The 6,000-nt window shown below is 37.6% G+C and overlaps 1 protein-coding gene across 2 annotated transcripts in view; it reads right to left on the reverse strand.

Moving 5' to 3' along the window:
• loxl1 (lysyl oxidase-like 1) overlaps positions 1-5,144 on the reverse strand; it is a 66,888-nt gene extending 61,744 nt beyond the window's left edge. Inside the window, exon 1 of one of the 2 annotated variants that reach the window (XM_077564066.1) lies at positions 5,014-5,144. The gene's annotated coding sequence lies outside the window, so the exon portion shown is untranslated. The remainder of the gene's footprint in view (positions 1-5,013) is intronic. The other variant, XM_077564071.1, reaches the window with a different exon arrangement.
• Positions 5,145-6,000: the final 856 nt, after the last annotated feature.

Below are 6,000 nucleotides of genomic sequence, written 5' to 3' on the forward strand. Positions count from 1 at the left end.
GTATCAAAGAAGTAACAATCCTCAGTCTCTAGGCTCTAGGAAAATATTTCATTTTAGTTGGTCTTCAAAAACTGCCTGTATGAAATGTAAATGATTTTGCTGTTAAATTAAAACACAAAGTCATGCATAAAAAGTTTGCATGGTTAGTTATGTGCAAAGTGTTTTTGATATACGATCATGCAGAAACTAATAATATGAATGAGGGATGTGTTTTACACACTAACTTTTTAATTATTTGCCAGTCTCATATCCCGGTTTACCCTCAAAAATAATAATGACAGCAATATATGATAAAGCCATAAACATGTCTCCAGATCCAACTTTATGACCAATAAGTCATTGCTTGATTACTTTCTTTCAAACAACACACACTCGCACACACACAAACGTGTGTGTGTGCGAGTGTAAAGTGTTACGTCTGCAGGAAGCAAAAATAATATATATAATCACTTTTATTCCCCGAAGGGCCCCCACTTTTGCTTTTTCATAAATTATCGGGAAATATTTCAGTTAGCACTCTGTCTGTGGAATATTCAAGGCTGAGCACCCGAGAGGCAACAGTGAATACTTCTAAAACACACACAGATACCTTCATAACAGCGGATGTGGCTTCAAGAAATATGAAATAAGACAAACAATCGGCCAATTGGGCCAAATGGCCGATTATTTTCCCCTTAAAACGTTATAATCACAGAAAAACAAACTTTCCAATGCTAGGAAAGTACCCTGAATGCACCGTTTTGCTTGTGTGGCATTAGCAACTAGCAAGTGTGTAGCGTGTTATTCTGTTGTCTCAAAGTGTCCTTTAAGTTGTTTAATGACACCCCAGTTAAGAGTTTACTGTTAAACTAAACTAAGTTTCGTTTTTAAAACATTGTTAGCCTAGCGCTAAAGCTAAAAGCGAAGGGAGGATTACATTCAAATGCTAACCGGAAGTTAGCATCGACTTGGCCAGTGTTTTTCTTTCAATTAACGAATATTCACACACACAAATGTCGTGGGAACAAATACCCGCAGGTAAGAGAACAAATTCTTCCCAATGTGTGAAAAACGAGTTGTTTTAATATAATCCAAACGTAACGCCATGGATTCACGGCAGCACACTGCCCCCAAGAGGCCAAAACGCACAGGAACAGACACTATTTTTTTCAGTTGCTATTATTTTATATTTCTATTCTTTTTTCACTTTCTTACAGTTTTATTTTGTCATTGTCTTTTCAATTTATATTTATAGTTGATATTTCAAGGATGCAAACATCCAAGTATTTTTTTTTTTTTGCCTTAACACACATTTCCACATGAAATGGCACAGAACGAGCACAGTAAGTCCCAAGACTCGTGAAAAGAACACAAGATAAAAAATATCTAAAAGTAAATGTGAATACTTAGAATGAAAATGAGTATTTTCACACAATATTTACAACATAATTTGTGCTTGACAAAAGCAATAATGTTCAACTGTTCAAAATGAAGCGATGAATGGACATGACGCTACGATGACACTTTGCAGCTCTAGCAGTATAAATTTTCATGAAATTTGTTAAGGTCATACTATGGACTTGAAAAGGAATGGGGGGGGGGGGGGGGTTAATTTTATGCATTATATAAAAATTTTAAAATATTTGGCAGATTAATCGGTAATCTGTATTTTTTTCTGCCAAAAATCCGTATTGGCCTCAATATCGGTCGGGCCCTATATGTGAGTATCGAAAACTTTATCCGTCCATCCATTTCCGATAGCGTCTGTCCTCACTCGGGTGTTCCGGAGCCCATCAAAAATGACTTTGGACGAAAGTCGGTGTCACACCCTCGGCTGGTCACCGGCCAAATGTACACACAAGACTTGCTGCTGTGATTGTTATCTCCAGCGGTGTCTGCTTACTGCCAACGCACTCACTCAAACATGACTGTCTTTTAGCTTTATGGACCCGCAGCACATCACAATCAGTGTAAATATCGTTTGTGAATGTAGCCGCTTGACATTTGCAGTTATGGTCGCCTTTGCGTATCATTGCCGCTAATGTGACTATTGAATGCGTAATGTGATGCCCATCCGCTCGTTAAAAAACGTTTTTAATTCTTTTAAAGCGACAAGCCACTTAAAGAAGGAATTTGCTTCCATGTTTGTGTCGAGGGGGTCTTTGCTTAAGCTCCTTCGACTTGAATTCTGGGGCTTTGATGGCAATAATATTTAGTGATGTGATGTGTCGACGCCGCAGAATTATCTGTGAGATATTTAGAACAAATCCACAGCGGCAAGATTATTGACTGCTTGAGATACTATTGTATTAATTGAGTGACACTTAGTAATAGAGAGAGTCCTGGATATTGGTCAATGACGGGTTATTATGCTTGCCAGGTAACTTCTATATTCCAAAACGTATTGTCGAGTTTGTACCAAAAAATTATTTTCACAAAATATTTCTTTTTTTGCCCCATCAGGGAGTTTCCAAAATGGCAGGTGCATTTTCGGGTCGTTCCCCCGCCCCCGTCAACCACTATTAATTGTCGCATGTAGGGATGGGTATCAATTCTAATTTCCTCAATCGATTCGATTTCGATTCATAAGAGTTCAGATCATTTCGACTGATGTTGATTAATTATGTATCAAGAAACATTTTTGGCAAATATTTTAGTTTATTAAACGAAGTAACACGTATTCACTTAATTGTTGATTAAGATGAAATTAAAATATTTTTCACAATTCAAATTTAATAGTAAATAAATGAAAATGATTCTGAATCGTTTTAAAGTGTAATAAATCAGGAATTTCATAAATGTAAGAAAATATTTTTAAATTCATGCGAACAGTACATTTAAAAAAAAAAACTTAAGATACAAAAAAATCAATCATGGTTTAATGAATCCATATCAGGCTTGAAAATGAAAATCGATCCAATATTGATTATTTGATTTCTTTAAACCCAGCCCTAGTCGCATGTCCCCGACAAACAGGATTTGTTTTGCCGACGCCCAGGCCCAGTTTTGTTCTCAGTCAAGGTTAAAGGTCAAAGGACCGCTGATTGTCACGCCCATCTAAGTGTGGTGAAATTTGTTCTCTGCATTTGACCCATACTCTGAAGGAGCGGTGAGCAGCAGCAAGAGCTTGCGCTCAGTGATCATTTGGTGATCTAACCCCCCAATTCCAACCTGTAATGCTGAGTGTCAAGCAGGGAGGCAAATGGGTCCCATTTTCATAGTGTTTGGTATGACATGGCCGGGGACTGACCAACTTGAGGACTCCCTATAGACTCTTCTAGTAAGACGTCCATGCTGGAGGACAGGCCGCCATCGTGAGTGAATGAGAAATCAGTTAGTGAGACATCGAAAATAGGCGAAACAGTTTCTTAACCCCTAGGCGTTATTGTGACCATTTTTTGGCTTTTTGTTGGTTCTGACCAAGCCATTTCAAAATAAAATACTGCCCATGGGGTAATCTGCGACAAATGCAATGGTAAACTTCTGCACGGACTACGGTTGCTTTAATCGGAGAAACAGAGATATGAAATCGTTCTTTTGGCTACCGGCATTGATTTTAAACCAGGGGGAAAAATTAACAAATGGGACATGTTATTTTTAGCAATCAAACACACTGTGACACAAACACATGCACCCAATGTTGAAATATTCAACATGTATTTTTTTATAATATATTTTTCGCATTTATTTAATATCATAGAACATTTTTCGTTCAAATCAAATTAAAAATTAATCAAAATAAGACATTTACAAACATCTGTTTTTACTTTGGAAAACAATAACCGAACCAGTAACATAGTACAACATCATTCCAGATTTTTTTAAATCACTATCTGAATACAAAATACGAAATAACCACCAATCACTGGTTAATAAACAGTAATCAAGTAAAAAAAAAAAAAAGAAAATGAATCTGATTAGTCGATTAATTGGTTAAATAATTGATAGATTTATGGATTCTAAAAATATTCGATAGTGACAGCACTAGCTGTGTTTGTAACTGGACTACTGTAGCTCAGGTTTTATTGTGAAGTTGGTCTTCATGCTATTTTACTACTTTTTTTTTTTCTGGAGAGCTCAGTATTGTTCATTCGGTAATTTTAACGATTTGACATGTCATCATCATTGCTCTCTTTTTTATTTATTTAAATTTTTAATTATTTATTTTTTTGTATGTGGGTGAGTATGTGTGCGTGTGTATTCATTAGTTCACCTCAAACCTATTAAAAAATCCCATACCGTTCACCTAAACCGAACACTTCAGAATCCAGCCAGAGTCGTGAGGCCGTCAGGAGACCCGAGGAAGGATCAAAGAAAAGAAAGGAAAGTGAAATCCAGCACCGACCAGACATTACCTTCTACCCACCGGGTTACCAACCAGAGTCTTTCACCAACCCCAGAAACATCTAAATTCCAACAAATTAGGGAGACCTCAAGAGACCAAAGGAAAGACTAAGGAAAGGAAGGAAGGATAGATGAAGCAGAGTGAGATCCACAGACATCAGCCTCCACCGATTCAACGACCAGAGGAAGAAGCAGATTGTGTTTGAGTTTCGATAGATGTTGGTGTGGTGGATCTGGCATGCATGTATTCTACTTTACTACTAATGACTCCAACCTTCCCCTTTCTCCAAAATATCACTCATGTGCTACTAGCTTTGGTTTCGCCATAAAAATGATGAGTTTATACTGTGTAATACGGCGAGTTATCTTTGAATGACTTGAAAGCATTTTTGCAATACCTACAGTATCAATTTTCCTTGAGGACAAAGAGAGAGTGTTTTCTGACCAAAGACTTTACAATAGCTTAGAGGACAGCACGTTGAAGGATTCCAGCTGGATTCTATGATTTATTCACCATTGTGAGGAAATGGGATGCTGTTATATATATATTTTTTTACCCGTCCGTGTTAGACAATGAGATGAATGGTTGCATTAAAAGATAAAAGTTTTAGCGTAAGAATAGAATACAAAGAACACAAGCTCAGTTCCACAGATATGAACTATAATTCATTTCATTAGGCAAGCACTGACCTGTGATAGCGTTCTGTCTCTCGCCATTGTGGCAAGGGATTGTGGGATTTTTTCCTCAACGGGATCCCAGACTGTCACACGGGGCACGGAATGCATCAAAAGTGGAAAACACTCCCTCCCGTTTCAAGTACAGCACCGCCAGCCGGGCCATTGTTCCGTTGTCGTTTGTGCGTCACTGTGTTTTCTTGGTCCCCGTCCTCCAAAAAAATACTTTGGCGGTGCCAATTAGAGCGAGAAAATAAAAAATGATGCAAGTGTCAGCAATGCTCCTTTGGCTTATTGAAAGCTTTTGAAGAGGATTATTCAGAAAACTTTGACGGATTAATTTGTCAGATCTTTTTCATCCCCGACTCGACATTGTGTCAAATCGTGTCTTCGTTTGGAAATTTGTCATGTGTTGATCACTTTAAGTGACGCGCTCCGCTCCCGTCACATCTTTTCTTGCACTGTTGCCAGTTTTTTTTTTTTCTTGAAAACGATCCGTATCTTGTCTGCTTCACCTCCATAATTCCAAAACACTGCAGATTTAATTAGAGAACATGGAAGATAAAGTCACAGATGAGAAGAGCCGGGGCCATTTTACTTACCATCATCATTATGTTGTCACTGTGTTGTATTGCGATAATCATCGTTAGAAGATTCACTTATCTTTTCCCCGCTTCGCACAGATTAGCAACATTGACTGCTCGATCACCAGCGTCCTCATCAGCGCTGATTGGTGTGAAATATAACTCGTGTATGACAGATTCATTTCAAGTTTGCATCTGTAAAATCAGCAACCCCCAATTGTAAATTGAGACAGTCCACAACTTTCAGTACACTTAAAAATAATGTACCGACTTTTGGCAGAATTTTTTTTAATTTAAATCTATATATAATGCATGAAATTATTCCCCCCTCCCCCTATAAAAAAAAATAAAAACTTTTCAATGGGTGTCACTTAGGCACAAACTTTCGCAATTAAGATGCTTTGAATGACAAATCCCT

This window comes from Vanacampus margaritifer, chromosome 4 (genome assembly GCF_051991255.1).
Source record: "Vanacampus margaritifer isolate UIUO_Vmar chromosome 4, RoL_Vmar_1.0, whole genome shotgun sequence".
Taxonomy (NCBI): Eukaryota; Metazoa; Chordata; class Actinopteri; order Syngnathiformes; family Syngnathidae; genus Vanacampus; species Vanacampus margaritifer.